We start from the raw sequence: 16,659 nt of genomic DNA on the forward strand, positions 1-16,659 counted from the left end.
CTTCCATCACCATATATTTGATCCCCTTTACCCTCATCTACCAGCCCCTTCCCCCCTTACCCTCTGGTAACCACTAAACTATTGTCTGTGTCTAGGAGTTTTTGTTTCTCATTTGTTTGTCTTGTTCTTTTGTTGTTTTTGGTTTATATACCACATATCAGTGAAATCATATGGTTCTCTGCTTTTTCTGTCTGACTTATTTCACTTAGCATTATAATCTCAAGATCCATCCATGTTGTCACAAATGGTCCTATTTCATCTTGTGCAGCCGCTATGGAAGGCAGTGTGGAGGTTCCTCAAAAAATTACGAATAGAATTACTGTATGACCCAGCAATCCCTCTCCTGGGTATCTACCCAAAAAATCTGAAAACATTTAACCATAAAGACACATGTGCTTCAATGTTCATTGCAGCTTTATTTATGGTGGCCAAGACATGGAAACAACCAAAATGTCCTTCGATAGATGAATGGATAAAGAAGCTATAGTATATATACACAATGGAATACTATTCGGCGGTAAAAAAGGATGAAGTAGTATTTTAAAGTAATCCAGAATTGACTATTATTATAATTATAAATATGTTAGAGGTTAGTTGGGAAGAGTTTACATATAAAGTATCAGAAAGTGGAATGGCATCAGATTTTATAAACAGCACACTAGAGAAAAAAAAAATAAAGCAATGCTTTCATAAATTGGAGGGGAAAATATTTTTAACTTAGAATTCTTTAGAAGCCAGGCTAACATTTAAGTGTGAAGATAGAACAAAAGTATTTTTAGAACTTCAGAATTGTCACTTTTTGTGTTGTTTTGTTTTTTTAAACACCATGCATTATTTTTTCAAAAAACTTTTGAAAGACAGCCTACCTTGAAACAAGGAAATAAATGAAGAAAGAAGATCCTGGGAGGCCAGAATGAAGAGCTCCAACAAAGGACAGCAGTAAAGGATGTCTCAGGATAATAGCTGTACATCAGGCCTGGAAAGAAACCAGTGTAGCTTCATGGGTAGGTAAGATGTCTACAAGTGCGTGTTAGAAAAAAAAATAGAAGTGATCAATTATTTCATGTATTGAATGAACCATTTGGAAAATATTATTAGGAGGGCTTTAATCTATGAGTCTGAGCATTATGGAAAACTCGCTGTAAATAAAAACTAAGTACATTTTAAAAACACAAATATTAATTGCCAGAAAAATAACATGTGCAAGAAAAAAAATCATACTGTATTGCTTGGCTCAAAAGTGAACTCTATTTTTACAAAACCATAGTAACATAAGTACTGAGTATTTATTTAACTAAATCCTTGGAGGATGGAAGAAATGGTGAGGAAAATCTTATCTCCCATAATAGGCTATTGTTGGCTAATGTCTGACAGTTAATACCCTAAGGAGGCAGTAAAAGTTTGGTACTTTGAAACAGAGTGCTAAATAAGAGAAGACAACACTAAACAAGTTACAATCTGTCCCTGAGTAACATGACAGAGGTCAGGGAGAACAGAAATGTGTTCTTAATAAGTTTTGTAGTATGACTTATCATTTTTAATTATGTGCCTGTATTACATGGATACAATTATAGATCACTTGTAAAATAATTTATTATAAAATCGTAAAATTCTATTAAAACTTTCTGCCTCTCTGATGTAAATCTCCTTGAACTCAAGAACCCTCTCACCTTAGCTAAGTATTTCATATATTCGTTTTACCACCTCTTTCTCCGAGCAGCTTTCAGGCTTGTATTCGCTTATAAATTTCCTTTCTTTCTTATTTCAGGACCTGCCAAAGACCCTGTGGGTTATAACAGCAGGTCTTTCCCATTAATGCTACTGGCAGAGAAACCCAAAACATTCCTGATTGATTGAAGCCTGGTTTGCTAGTCCCTCACTTCCGGGAACACTAAATTCCTTTGCAAATTAAAAACAAACACAGCTGAACTATCTTATGTTTAATTTAGCCTAGCCCAGATTAATGGAACTTCAGGCAGTTTGGGACCTTTAGGAACTTTTCTGGGATAATTATAAGAACATACATACCGGCACCAAAATCTCTTCTTTAAATCAGTATTCTAAATGCCACATTTTAAATTCTAAGATGCTAGGTTTTTGGAGTGGCTTTCCTGTGTGAGCAGGGGCCATTGAGGGGGTAGAAACAGAGTGGATAATAAATAAAATGGATTATTGTCACAAAGAAGCCCCTCTCTAAAAATTATATCAGATTTACTTACAAATTTTTGTCACAAATAATTTCTAATTACTGGAACCAAATTTGTATGCAATGACAACCCCTTTTTTTCCTCCCCACTGTATTAAACACACATTTCCTGTGGTTCTAAAGCTACAGCTGCAATGTCGAGCTTGTGTTTTTGGATCTGGCAATGTTCAAGACTCTGGCTGCTTAATATAATTTGCCCCATGCCTTTACACAAAAAGAAAAACAAACGAAAAATAAAAACAGAAGCAAAAATCCTCACCCTATTTTATCAAACTTACAACAACATAGTCTGGGGAGGTATTACAGTCTCCAACTGTTAATGCCTGTGTCACAGAATGCCTTTATAATATTTATTTGGTCCTGCTTTTTAGAGTTTTTCTATATTAACTCTCTTTTCTGTGGCTATTAGGCTCTCCTGCTACAATTTATTCCAAAATATTGCCCAAAGGAAGAGTAGCCACAAGTATTTCTTCAAAGATTATAGTACTCTAGGCTTTCCATTATTTCTAGGATGCCCATATGTCCCCATTTGCTTGAGACAGTCCCAGTTTATATGTTTTCAAGCAAAATTAAAAATAGCAGTCAATGTCACTAACAAAATTGCCTGATTCAGGTTTTCAGATGTTACATATCTAAGGATATAGTATAACCAAGTCAGGTCCCTAGTTTTTAAAGGATGAAATATGTAACTATTGTAGGTCCCTGTAAGAGCTGACAAACTAACCAATCAGACTTCTGCTTTGAGCAGCAACTGTGACCATACTGACATCACTTTTCTTCTTCAACATCCACAAAATACAGTATAGGAATACAGAGGAGGGAGCAGGTTACTCCTACTAGAATGCAACCTGGTGATAAAGGAAAGCTTTCTGAGAAAAGAAAAACATATTTCATCTAAATATTTAAAGATAGGTAGACTTTCACTATATCAGAGAGGGAGAGGTCTGTCATGCAGGGTGTCATGCCGGGTCTCTGCTCCTGCTCCCCACATAAGAACGCAGGATATGGTGAGGCCAAAAAGCAACACCCACGGTAGGGGAGTCATACCACTGTCATCTCACTGGCGGCTGGAGCCACACAACCTGCAACCTGCTTTCCGCTTCTCTGCCTGCTAGCCAACGACTGACTCCCCAACCAACGCAGCTGTGGCAGTTATACCAGTGGGTAATTGGCTAACTAGTTACAGCTGATGGTCAATTAGCCACAGCTGACGACCATCTACTACCCGAGCCAGCACCTTTCCACGTGAGGCCGAGAGCCTGGAAACTGCTCTCCGGGGCTCTGTTCTCACAGAAGTCTCATCACTATAGTCTCACTGGTGGCTGGATTGGAGACACAAGAGGCAGGAGCCACAGAATCTGAAATGCACACTCGGCCACACTCCGCCGCTAACTGCAATCCTCTCCTGCTAGCTCAGCCACCACCTTCTTGCTAGCCCCCCATTTTTCTGCTAGTGTAGCCATGGCAGTTATATTAGTGGCCAGTGGCTCACTGGTTACAGTTGACGGCCAACCAGCCACAGCTGATGGCCATCCAATCACAGTTGATGGCCATTTACTACCTGAGCCAGCACCTTTCCACGTGAGGCCGAGAGCCTGGAAACTGCACTCCTGGCTCTGCCCCACACCCACCTATAGGGATGCTGGAGCAAAGAGCTGGAAATGATTTGGAGCCATTCTCTTCATGCTGAATTCTGCTTCTTTGTAATCATTTCAATCAAAAGCAAATACACACATCACATTCTTAAGTCACTGTTATATTACCCAAACCTAATCTAAATTGATACAACTTCCTAAGACTGTCGTCAATTTAGGGAGCTCATAGATGTAAATGACTGGCCTCACATCAGTTCCAGATCATCTCTGAAAATTTACCTGAAAATCGAGTCACATTGAACTAAAATTATTTTAATTATGATTTTTGTTAAATGGCTGTCTTTTAAAGCACATCCTTCCCCATTTTTAGACAAGCTGAATATTCAGCTCTATTTACAAGTACATTTTAGGGAAAAAATAATTTAAAAGCCTTTGTGTTTAATGATAGAAAGAAATAGCAATCACTTTTAAAAAGGTTGTGGGATTTTAAATCAAAACAACAATGCCATTTCGAGCAGGGACAGACGAGCCTCAGAGGGATTAGGATTTGAGTTCTAATTTGCAAACAATGTTTGTGTTTGGATTAGGATTTGATTCTGATTTCCCTTTATGGATTTAGGTAAAGCTTTTATTAATCACTCATCCTAAAGAGTGGCTTGAGTCTGTATGGGCTGGAACAATAGCTATGTTTTTATTTAATAAACTCAAACAAATGAAAAACTATGAGTGACTCTGGCTGTTGCACCTCAGCTTCCTGCCTCTTAGATGCCAATTGCTTTTTAAGAAAACATGTCATTTTTTAGGAGTCCATGATTCCATTCTTAGAATTCATTTGGAGTCATTACGTTGCAAATAATGTCCATGTAGAAATTATTTGGAAGAATTTAATTTTAAATCAAATTTCTTAAATATGTGTGCAGATGTACATGTACAATATATACATTTGTATATTATATTAATACTACTGTATAATATATAATATATTTTTATGTTTGTATATGTGCATATAGATATGAAATAGACAAAGAATTCTAGATAAGCAAAATTATGTATAATGAAATTATGAAATTATACATAATACTCAAAGATAATACATCTGTGATAGTACAAATTTTTATATCACTGCTAATTCAGATATTAGGCCACAGGCAATTGCTGTCTAAATGCCTCCCACCCTACTTTTTCAAATAAGGGCATGCTAATCTCCTTATTTTCTATATATGGAGAGATGGTGAGATGGAGGAATGAGACCAGAGGGGGAAAGGGTGGGTAACTCTGCCTTGGGAAGCTGGAGTTGACAGATGCTAAGACATGGTTTTCCCCAATTCTCTCAGCCCAAACCTGTCTGAGTGAAAATGAATTCCGACTACCATGGAGACTTCTAATGTGTGCTGCTGCCAGGAACTCTCAACCAGCCCAGAACATGGATCTTCCCCACAATTATTGCAAAGCACGCAAGAAATACTAGAAGGCACAGAATAGCCAGGAATAGAAGAAATCTTGCCCCATAGATAAAGCTCAAGAATTCCAGCAGGCCAGCTTGACGGCCAGTCCCTGACAGTTGTTTCATAAACCTCTTAAAATGATTGACTCTTTGGGCCACGTTATTGCGTTATGATGGAGATGTAGTGTATTGAGAAAAAGTCGAACCTCTTGTCAGTTACACATTGTCTATAATTTGCTGTGAGTTGTTGTAAATACACACGCCTGAGTCCACTCCAGCAAATTCTGACTAGTTTGTCTTAATGCAGAGCAGGCTCCTCCAATAAACCCGACGCTTATCCATATTTAGAACCACAGTGCAAATTATTGCTTTGTGAGTAAATTTTGTTTTTGCAAAAAGATGGGAAATCCTCTAAAGTTTTAAGACCTGCCTTTATATTTCTTTTGATTTCTCAACAGCAACTAAGACAATGCTGAGCGGAGCACATACAGCAACTTTAGTAATGTGATTCAGTGGCCCTATCTTTATCTTTCAATTTTTTTTTTCCAACCCAGCCTTCTATCCCTGAGTACCTCTCTTCCCTGGAACAGAGAAGACTGTGGTGGAAATTAAATATAAATGCATTATATTAACAATACATTATATTACATATATAACTACAGCTATAGAGTTATATGCATATATAACTGTATAAATATACGAGGTCTGACAATTAAGTTTACGAACTCATCCTAGAACAAGCGCTACATACCTCATTGCTGAATATCACTACAGTCACCTTTGAAGTTCACCCTTTGGGAAGCTATGCACCAATGCCAGTGCCTCGTCCACCCTTCCAAGCAATTATGGATATTTTTCTACAATGGCCATCAGAGCTGTTGTCATATTACTCTTGATGTCCTGAATGTCATCAAAATGTCTTTCTTTCAATATTTCCTTTATCTTTGGGTAAAGAAAGAAGTCATTGGGGGCCAGATCAGGTGAGAAGGGAGGGTGTTCAATATAGTTATTTGTTTACTGGCTAAAAACCCTCACAGACAGTGCCGTATGAGCTGGTGCATTGTCGTGATGCAAGAGCCATGAATTGTTGGAGAAAAGTTCAGATCATCTAACTTTTTCACGCAGCCTTTTCAGCACTTCCAAATAGTAAACTTGGTTAACTGTTTGTCCAGTTGGTACAAATTCTTAATGAACAATCCCTCTGATATCAAAAAAGATTAGCAACATCGTTTTGACTCTTAATTTGGACTGACAGAAGGTTTTTGGTCGTGGAGAGTTGGCTAACTTCCATTGTGCACTTTGGCACTTGTTTCAGGGTCATATTGGTACACCCATGTTTCGTCACCAGTGATAAAACAGCTCAAATTATTGTCTTGCCTCTCCAAAAGGTCTTGGCAAACTTTGACTCTCCCTTTGCTTTTGTGCATCAATGAGCTCCTTCTGGACCATTTTTGCACATAACTTTCTGATGCCAAGATTTTCAGTCAAGATTTTCCTAACTGTTTCTCTATCAATGTTTACTTGGTCTGCTATGCTTCTCACAGTCAGCCAACGATTTTGACGTACAATTTGACAAATTTTTGCATTGTTTCATCAGTTCTGCTCACTACTGACCACCCTGACCTCTCTTCAGAAGAGACACATTCTTTCCCCTCAGAAAAACGTTTAATCCATTTGTACATGGCCATTTTCTTCATAGCGTTATCCCCATAAACTTGGACTAACATGTCCCTGATTTCACTTCCACTCTTGCCAAGTTTAACAAGAAAATTAATTTTGTTCATTACTCTAATTCAAGCTCAGACATTCTCACAACGGCCCACAAAAACACGCAAGAACAATAAATAATGAACACCACTCAGCAAGACACCACCCCGCCACACATCGACCCGAACACAGCTGTGAGATACTGATATACCAAGGTTATCAAACCCTACCGAGCTGTTTGTACAGTGCTGCCAATGTAAGTGCACAGTGGCAAGTTCGCGAACTTAATTGTCAGATCTCCTGTAACTATATAAATATAAATACACGCACATATAACTATATACATGTATGTAAATCTCATATATGGCACAAAGCAGCTCAGTTGTGGGAACCCTACCCAGGAGAACTGGGCACAATGAAGGCAGTTTTTCTTAGCTGTGGAGAGGAATGAGAGGAAGGAGCAAAGTTGTCACTGCCCAGAAAACGATGTCTCATAATTCGAGTGGTGTTGAACATAGGAATTTATGGGACATATGGATACTAGCAGCACAGGAAGGTCAGCAAATGGTATAAAGAGTGGCTTGAGATGAAGAGAAAGACAGCAGCCTGTAAAGCAGTAGCTAGAGCTGGAGAGATGAAAAGGGCAGAGAAAGTCCCTCCTTGGGGACTCCTGGAGAGATGGGGGTTATTAACCCTACAGTCCTCCAGGAAAACCTAATAGTCACCTTGCCAAACTGAGGTCTAAGGAATGTCACACTATACACATGAAAATAACTAAGAATTCTTTAGAGTATTGTTGGAGGATAACTCCTAAATTGATGGGTATTTCTTATTGGACCACAGGATGTAGGTGAAAATTGAGAGAGAGGAAAAAAAATAAATGTGACTATGAATGTATTCAATAGTTAAAAATTTCAGTCAGATCTGTGATATATGCTTTATGGAATTATTGTTTTGTTTGTTTGTTGTTTGTATGTTTTTCTTCCTGAAGAGCAATGTGGAAAACATTATTTTTCTTTACATTGCTGTATGTTAAAAGGGAACCAAAAATAATGTTACATGTATTACGCAACTACATTACCTGTAAACATATTTGTTCATTCAGTGGTTGTGCTTTGAAATATCTCAGTCTGTACCGATAAGAAACTAAATATAACATAGTGAATCACACAGTACACTTTAGTGAGCTGATTTCTTAAATTAAACACTGGGCCTAATAAGACTTTACTTAAATATATTGCCCTCTCTCTCATAAGGCAGATTTTCTCTGTTGTATTTTCTTCCCTCTAAGGACACTCCCACTGTTGCTTTTGTTTTTGTTGAATTATTGAACCTATCTTTAAACATGTGGCCTTAACTTTGTGTTTCATGAAAATCACATAGAATTATAATAACATTTTGTTTTGTAAGAAATAATGTTGGTTCCTATATGCCTTCTATTGTTCAGATTAATTGCAAATGATATCACCAATGGATTGTCTCTTTTTCCACCACCACCACCCTTTTTTTCTAAGTTCTAGTCCATATATATTTTGTAAAATCCTCTGAATGACATGGGGAAGCCATTTTATTAGTTACTGGTTTTTAGAGTAAAAGTGACAATGCTGACTTTTTGATTAAAACTATTTGCAGCCTCATTTTCTCTTCCAAATCATATAATCATAGTGTATAAATTAATTTTTCCCACTTGATAGCTTGTGAACAAAGTAAGTGTGGTTGCTAAGCATATGGTCACCGGAGCCAGACTGCCTGAATTCAAATTCTGGCTTTGCCACTCCAGCTATGTGACCTTGAGCAACTTGTTTAACGTCTCTGTGGCTTAGTGTTGTTAATTCTGAAATGAAGATTTTAATGATACTCAGCTCATGGGGCTATCAGGGGGTGAACCCAATTAATATTTGTAAAGTGATTATAGCAGAGACTGAAATAAAGTGGTATATAAATATCTAAATAAAGCATTAGATGTTTAAATAATGTGTAAGTGTCATGAAATTATATAGATAAATAGATAGACAGACAGACAGACAGACAGATAGATCTCTGGCCCCAGTTCCTGGCACAGAGCTCCTAAACCCCATTGAATTACCTGGGCAATGGGAGTGGTTTCTGTTCTGATGGGCTCTGGATGGGGACTGGTCACCAGAAAGAGGAAGCCATGATTAGAGGGAAGGGAGAGGCACTGGAAATGGAGTTAAAAATTGATTGGCCTATGTGATGAAATCTCCATACAAATCTCAAAAGTACAAGGTTCAGAGAGTCTCCAGATTGCTGAACACATGGAGTGCTAGGAGGGGGGTGCGTCTGGCAAAGGCAGGGAGCTTCCCCAGACCTTGCCCTATACATCTCTTCCATCTGGATGTTCATCTGGATCCTTTATCACCTTTTTTTAAAGTAATAAACTAGTAAACATTGTGTTTCCCTGAATTCTGTGAGCCATTCTAGCAAATGAACAAACTCAAGGAGGAATTACCCTAACTTGGTGAACATATTTACAACGTAATAAAGAAAATGTGATTAATTATGTAAAGTAGCCATATTGGAACTAAAAGTTTTTCACGTCTTAGCACTTGCTCCCAAATTTCAAACAGCACATGCACACATTAAATGAAATATTGTGGAATTGTATAAAAGCTAGTTTTCAGACCACAGTTTGGAAATAAAAGACAGTTTATGGTGTTCAGTTCTGGGAAGTACCCTATAGAGGAAATAATGAAACCCTGAAGAAGTTTCATAGGTGAATAGTGAGATAAAGGACAGAGAAATAGGAATGATCATAGGAGAAAAAGAAAACCTGGGGGCACCTGCTACTTATTTCCAGAAATTATAAAGTGATGTCATTGGGAGAAAGATTAAAGTGCAGTTGCATGGAGAACTACAACCAAGATGTAAGTCATTTTAGGCATACCGCTATTTCACGTAAAAATAGAATTCTCCATTGCTGTTTCGCAGGAAAGTAAAAATTGAAAAGAAGTGTATAAAAGGGAATAATAATAGCATCTACCTCATAGCAATTATGTTCATCACTTAATTCAGTGCCTCATGCGCAGTTAATACTCAGTAAATAGCAGTTATATTATTATTATTTTCATCATTATCATAGTGATGGAATTTACTACTTTGAGAAATAATGATAATAAAAAGACAAAAGGCAAAAGTAGACAGAAAGAAATTGGATAATTCATAAACTAGTGAATTGCTTCCTAAGAAAACTTAAAATAATTCTGCTTTAGGAAAAACCAAAGATCATAAATCATTTTGGTGTTGTCATTTTCATTTGGTTGTGAAGGAATCATACTGAACCAAAGGTGTAATAATGTGTTTCTAATGCTCTGCTTTCCTCTTTGTAGTACCATCTTTCCTATGTTTCAACTTCCATGAGGGTGATGAGTCCCCTAGTTGCCTGGGACCTGACCCTGATCAATTCATCTCGGCCCTCACGGTACCATTTTTGTCCTGAACTTCTGTCTCATCTCCCCTGAAAAACTACCTGCATTCAGCATGGTACTAAGATACAATAAGCACGCTAATGAACTCTTGCTATGGCAATGCAAGTTCAAAATATTAATTTTAACAAGTCCTTTCAATAATATATCAAAATAAATATCAATAATGGAAATTTCAAGCAAGAATGGGGACTGGTAGAGAGGATTGGAGCTATGCCTTATGTCTAGATATAAAATTATGTATTTATTAGAGGAAAGAAAATTGACTTGGGGAGCATGGCAAATTATAAGTTAAGAATGAAACTAAGGTGCTGTTGGTGGACAAAGAATGTTGGGTAGCCCCAGTATAGGTATATTCAGTATGGTATTGGCACAGACCACGTCTATCGTCAGTTTGTTCTGCTTTTCAGCTGGGGCTGGATGTTTCCCCACTATCCTGGCTCTTGTGTGGATCTTTAGCACTTAGTAAATTGATACTTTTCATTTTAGACAGAAATGGTATCAATGAGAGAATGTCATGAGGGGGTCAATTCTGAATCTTCATCAGTCTGACAAAGACTCTCTATGGTATCTGAATAATGGGAACATGCCTAGGAAAACACTGGGTCCTGAATTTTGCAGAAATCAACACCGTATGGCTTGGGTCATCTCAAGTATGCACTCCCTAGAAGTCATCTCATAAATTGATAACTGAGGCCCTGTCAATACCTCTTGATAAAGACAGCAGATGTCTATTCTTAATATAGAGCTTGGAGGGTCAGAGAAGGATAAAGCTATTATATATAATCTCTCATCGGTTCCTGATTTAATTAACTTTACTGTAATACTAAATTTTAGGACCGAGTCCTTTTCCATCTGTGATATAAAGATCTCTTTATACTAATTTTCTAAGGTTTAATACAGAGATAACAATGTAGAAATGTACAACGAATTGCCTAAAGTTATTTCAAAATATAATTTCATCCAAGAACAATGAAATGAGGAAAGCTTGGCTAATGAATAAGTTATAAAAGAACAAAAGATCATCATTCTGAGAATTAAGTTTAATAAATTATTCTAAAAGAAAAACCAAGGAGAATTAATAGAATAAAGTTCTTTTTTTTTTTTTTTTTTAGGTTATATAAATGAGTTACCCTAATTTTTATGCAATCAGTTGCGAAGTGTGGAAGAGTTAAAAAAAAAAAAAAACTATCAAAGGTTATGTGTTTATAACAGAGCATATATTCAACAGACTGAGTAGCATAAGAATTTCAAGCAACTAAAGTATGTGATGGGGGAGGGTTTCTCTCTGAAAATATCAAAAGGATTTAGAGTTAGATCTTTCTAAAAGGTAATTATAATTTCTTCACAGCTGGGTAAGCTGACAGGTAGGTTGGAAGAGATAACATAAATCTCTTGCCTTGGGTAGAGCCATTGAGTGAGGCGGGACTGAAGGCTACTGCCACAATGTACTGACAACTATTGAACAGACCTCAGCAGCCAGATCAAAGCTCAAAGTCTTAGTGACTCTTGGAAGTGAAGTCAGGATGAATGCCATTGAAATAATTGTTATAAGGATATGTCCAAAATAAGTGGAAAATAGCCATCATCATTGTATGGTTTGGTCTCAAATCAGGTAGATTCCTTTTCATTTTTTTTTTTTTTTTTTTTACTTTTTCTTTTTGTTTTCCATAGAGTTTAGAGCCACCTTTTTCTGGTGGTTTCAATGTGGTTAAACAGCCTTGTTTTCTTAAGAATGCCATGCTTGCCTCCCATTTAAGTCAGTGAGTGAAGCAAAGCAGAGGCATAGAAGCTTCCCTGTTATTTCAAATGTCCTCACTCAAAATTCTTGCCAGAAAACATAAACTGCTGCACTCCATAGCTCAGTTCTGATATGGAAACTCAAACAACTTAAAACCTATGTGCATCTCTTAGTCAGTGTTCGATGTTTGCTATGACAAAGTAGAAGGGTATGGAAAATAATTTATTTTTAATAAAGTACTGATGCTTGAAATTTTTTTTTTTTTTTTTTTACAAATTTTGGATGCTTTGTCAAGCTGAAAAACTGGGGGGGAAAACACTCATCAATATTAGCTGTTCTTTCACCTTCAAAAATGCTTTTGCTCAATTACATTTATGCCATGATTTTGACTAGAGAAAAAAATGAATAACACTCATCTGCTAAAGATATACTATTTACTTCACTGAAAATGTTGTCAAATATGTCAGACCATGTCCTTTCTATGAAAACCTGGGGGAAAAACTTCTTTAAGGCATCAATATCAAGAAAACATGCATTTCCCCTGGTTTTCTGGTACGTTCTAATAAGACTACAAATAACTATACTGACTTTGCTTTGACTAAATTGAAAATTTGAATTAAGCTTTTGACCTCTTATTTTTATTTAACATTAAATTATAGAATGTTTTAAATATATGCAAGATAAACAGCATAGTACATTTTACACTGAGGTATCCCTTACCAAACTTCAGTCATTATCCAGTCTTTAGTTTTCGTATGATTTAAACCATCTCCCACTCTCTATAATTATCATTATAATCACAATTTTATGGAAGATTTACATACCTCAAACTGCACAAATATTAACTGCACAGCTCTGATACAACCATGTAACTGAGAGGTCTTCCACCATACAGGACATTTCATTTCCCATTCTGGGTCCATCCCACTGTATCACACATTGAATGACTGAATAGGCCCTTAGGGCATTTAAGTCTGTATTAGTAGCTTCTTCCTTTCCCACTTTCTTAGTTCTCCTTCCCTTAGATGTCTTCTATTTATTTTTACCTTTTTTACCTTTTTATATTGTACATATATGTATATATGTGCATATGTATTTAACCTATTTTAAATATAAATTAAAGAAAATGAAGATTTTCTGTGGGTTATTTCCAAGTGGATATAAGTTGATATATCTTTATAAGAAAAAATTATTTCTAAGACAACTGTAAACGTCCTATAACAAAAATGAATATGTAGGAGGAAAGTAGACACATATTTTTCCAGGAAAGCTGTTAAGAATTTGTAGAATTATGATGTAAAAGCATATTATTACCTTCGAAATAAATTAAAACTTCATTCAATAAGCAGTTAGACCTAATTTATGACATTTAGAAGAAAACAAATCTAAAATGATGTAATTTTATGCAACCAGCATATGCTAGAACCATTTACTTTCATTTTTAGTGGTTAACCCTTTGACCTCAAAATCTATACTTGGCATAATAGGCTATATTCTTTCATGACAAGGTTTGTTGCTTATGATTAGTTCCTACTTTCTAACTAAGGTAAATTATTGTGGTTCATTAATATTAATGGCTTTATTTATAAAATTTCAATGTGATCCTTTTGTAACATAACTTTAAAACGCTTAAATCAGAATAAAAATTGCTTCTTAACATCTGGTGTCATATCATATTTCCCTGTATGGATTAGTAATAATAATAATAATAATAATAACAAATGTAACATATATAGTAATTGCTATGTATCAGGCTCTATTCTAATTGCTTGAAATGCAACAGTTTATTAAACCCTCATAACAGCTTGCAATTATCACTCCCACTTTATAGCTGAGAAATTTTACTGTGTAGCTTAGAGGTTAAGAATTTCATCTCTGGAATTGGACAGCGTGGAGTTGACCCTCAGCACCAACACTTGCTAGCCGTACGACTTTGGTCAAGTACTGTTGTTGTCCATTGCAATGTAACTGCCAAAAGTAACATAGGAGCTCTCTCTTCTCTCTTTTCCTTTCTCCATATAGTCTCTTCCTCCAAGGATTAGGCATGTAGCTTGGGCTTCGTAAAGTAAGGTGGTCTTAGGCTATTCACCCATTTATGTCTTATGCCATAGATACACATAAGCTTCACAGCACAATCTCTTTCCTTGTCATCAGTATTTGGCTCCACTGCTATGCATCTAACATTGTCTAACCTTCTTGATCGTTTCAAATTTTTAAAACATTGTTAACATATACTATTAGTTTCAGGTGTGCAACATAGTTATTTAACATTTATATACATAATGAAGTGATCCCCATGAGAAGTCTAGTAACCATCTGTCACTGTACAAAGTTACACAGTGTGATCAGACAATATGGTGAATGTTTAAATAAAAAAATTATTATAGTAAAAGACACATTGCCAATAATCCCCCTCAAAATACTCCCCTTTGCTTCGGACACACCTATCCCATTGTTCTGGCACTTTCTGAAGCAGTTCTGGAAGTCCTCTTTTGTGAGTGTCTTTAGTTGCACTGTCGTGGCTGCCTCAATGTCTTGAATCGATTCAAAATGTTTACCTTTCATGGTCATTTTGACTGGGGAAGAACCCGTAGTTGCACGGTACCAGATCCAGTGAATAAGATGGATGAGGATACATAGTAATGTTTTTATTTGAAAGAAATTGCTGTATACCAGAAGCGATGTGTGGCACAGAGCATTGTCATGATGGAGGATGATTTAGGGCACACTTTAAAACACACCTTCTCTCAACTGTAGCTCACACCCAACTGATTGTACTGAACAAGTTGAAACTTGTCATCCAGTGTTATTAAGTAAGGTTCGATGTGCCACTTCCTGTATTGAAGATCCCTGCCTTTCTGTTGGATGGCACTCAGCAGCAGTACTCACCGTATTTTGTGATCAGAACAGAAAGGCTTTCGTCACACCTCACTTCTGGTATGGAAATTTCTGTCAAATAAAAACATTATGGTGTGTCCTCATCCACGTTATTCACCAGATCTGGCACCTTGCGACTTCTGGCTCTTCCCCAAAGTCAAAATGACCATGAAATATAAACATTTTGAATCGATTCAAGATATCTGGGCAGCCACGACAGTGCAACTAAAGACATTCATGAAAGAGGACTTCCAGAACCTCTTCGGAAAGTAGCAAGAACTATGGGATAAGTGTGTTCAGAGTAAGGAGGAATGTTTTGAGGGGGATTAATAGCAATATATCTTTTACTGTAATAATTTTTTTTTTTAATTTAAACATTCGCCACATATTTTATCACACCTCATATTATGGTATTATTGACTATCTTCCCTAGGCTGTACATTACAACCTTATCTAGTTTATAACTGGAAATTTGTACCTCTTATTCCCTTTCACCTTTTTCACCTTTTTCCTTCCCCTTACCCCGCTGGTAGCCATCAGTTGGTCTCTATATTTATAAGTCTGTTTCTGCTTTGTTTTGTTTATTTGTTTTGTTTATTTAGATTCCACACATAAGTGAAATTATACAGTATTTGCCTTTATCTTCTGTCTAGTTTATTTCACTTAGCATAATACTCTCTAGGGCCATCTGTTTTGTCACAAAGGGCAAAATTTCATTCTTTTTTTATGGATTAGTAATATTTCATTGTGTGTGTTACACACACACACACACACACACACATTGACTAATGGCCAAATTATGAGGGTTCCAAACTCCATGTATACAGTCTGCAAACCTCAGTATGTCTTTCACCAACAGATCACAAGGGCTTGTCTTCTAGGTACTCACATAAGAGTTCAAGCTGGCACTTATTACTGATTTTTGCCACTCTGTGCCCTGAAAAGCATTCTTGTAAAGTCTCTTTTGCACCCAGCTGACCTTTTTCATTACATCTCATCCTGTGTCGGTAGGGAGTCGTGCCTTCCTACAATTCTATTGGGCCACTCAAGACACAAAGAATTCTGGTAGATTGTCAGATTCTGGCAAAAAGAGAATGCACCAACCTTTTATGTACCTGCACTCAGGATGGGCTTCCTAGAGCCTGATAATTTTTACTTCGTACAAAGAATCATTTTTATCTTCAAGGTACTTATGTGTAGCTAAGAGTTAACCTAGAATTAGAGGAATTCTAGAATTAGTGGTCCTGCAGATCTCAGAAGAACCTAAACCCTTTCTTTTTGCTGGGCTTTCCTTCTCCATTTGCAATGAATTTTCTTTTGCAGGCTTCCATAGTGCCTTCGAAAACTTTAGCTTTTGCTGGCTGCTAATCTCTCTTCTTTTCCCAAGCTCTCAGACAAAGTTTATGTATCTGACCTTGGATTGAAGAGATGGTGTAATTTATTTTCTCCCTTTAGGAGGCTCCCTGGAAATGATATAAAATAGTGGATGTGAACAGATACTTGGTTTTGAAAGGCAGGGTGTTGGCTGACTTCACATGCCTCTCTGAGACCCAGCTGGCACCCTATTTTCATAACCATTGACATGGTCTTTAGAGATACAGTCTTTATAGTTAAAGAAAATGAACCCTAGAACAGCCAAATAATTT

The 16,659-nt window shown here is 36.6% G+C and overlaps 1 long non-coding RNA gene across 3 annotated transcripts in view; it reads right to left on the reverse strand.

Annotated features, from left to right (window-relative positions):
- Positions 1-866: 866 nt before the first annotated feature.
- Positions 867-16,659, reverse strand: part of LOC141568474 (uncharacterized) — a 145,333-nt gene continuing 129,540 nt past the window's right edge. For all 3 annotated transcript variants that reach the window (XR_016021740.1, XR_016021741.1, XR_012491619.2), the window contains one exon: positions 867-976. This is a non-coding gene — a long non-coding RNA (uncharacterized LOC141568474). The remainder of the gene's footprint in view (positions 977-16,659) is intronic.

The sequence above is a fragment of the Rhinolophus sinicus genome, chromosome 7 (assembly GCF_057876585.1).
Source record: "Rhinolophus sinicus isolate RSI-liver-muscle chromosome 7, RSI-T2T, whole genome shotgun sequence".
In the NCBI taxonomy this organism is placed as follows: domain Eukaryota; kingdom Metazoa; phylum Chordata; class Mammalia; order Chiroptera; family Rhinolophidae; genus Rhinolophus; species Rhinolophus sinicus.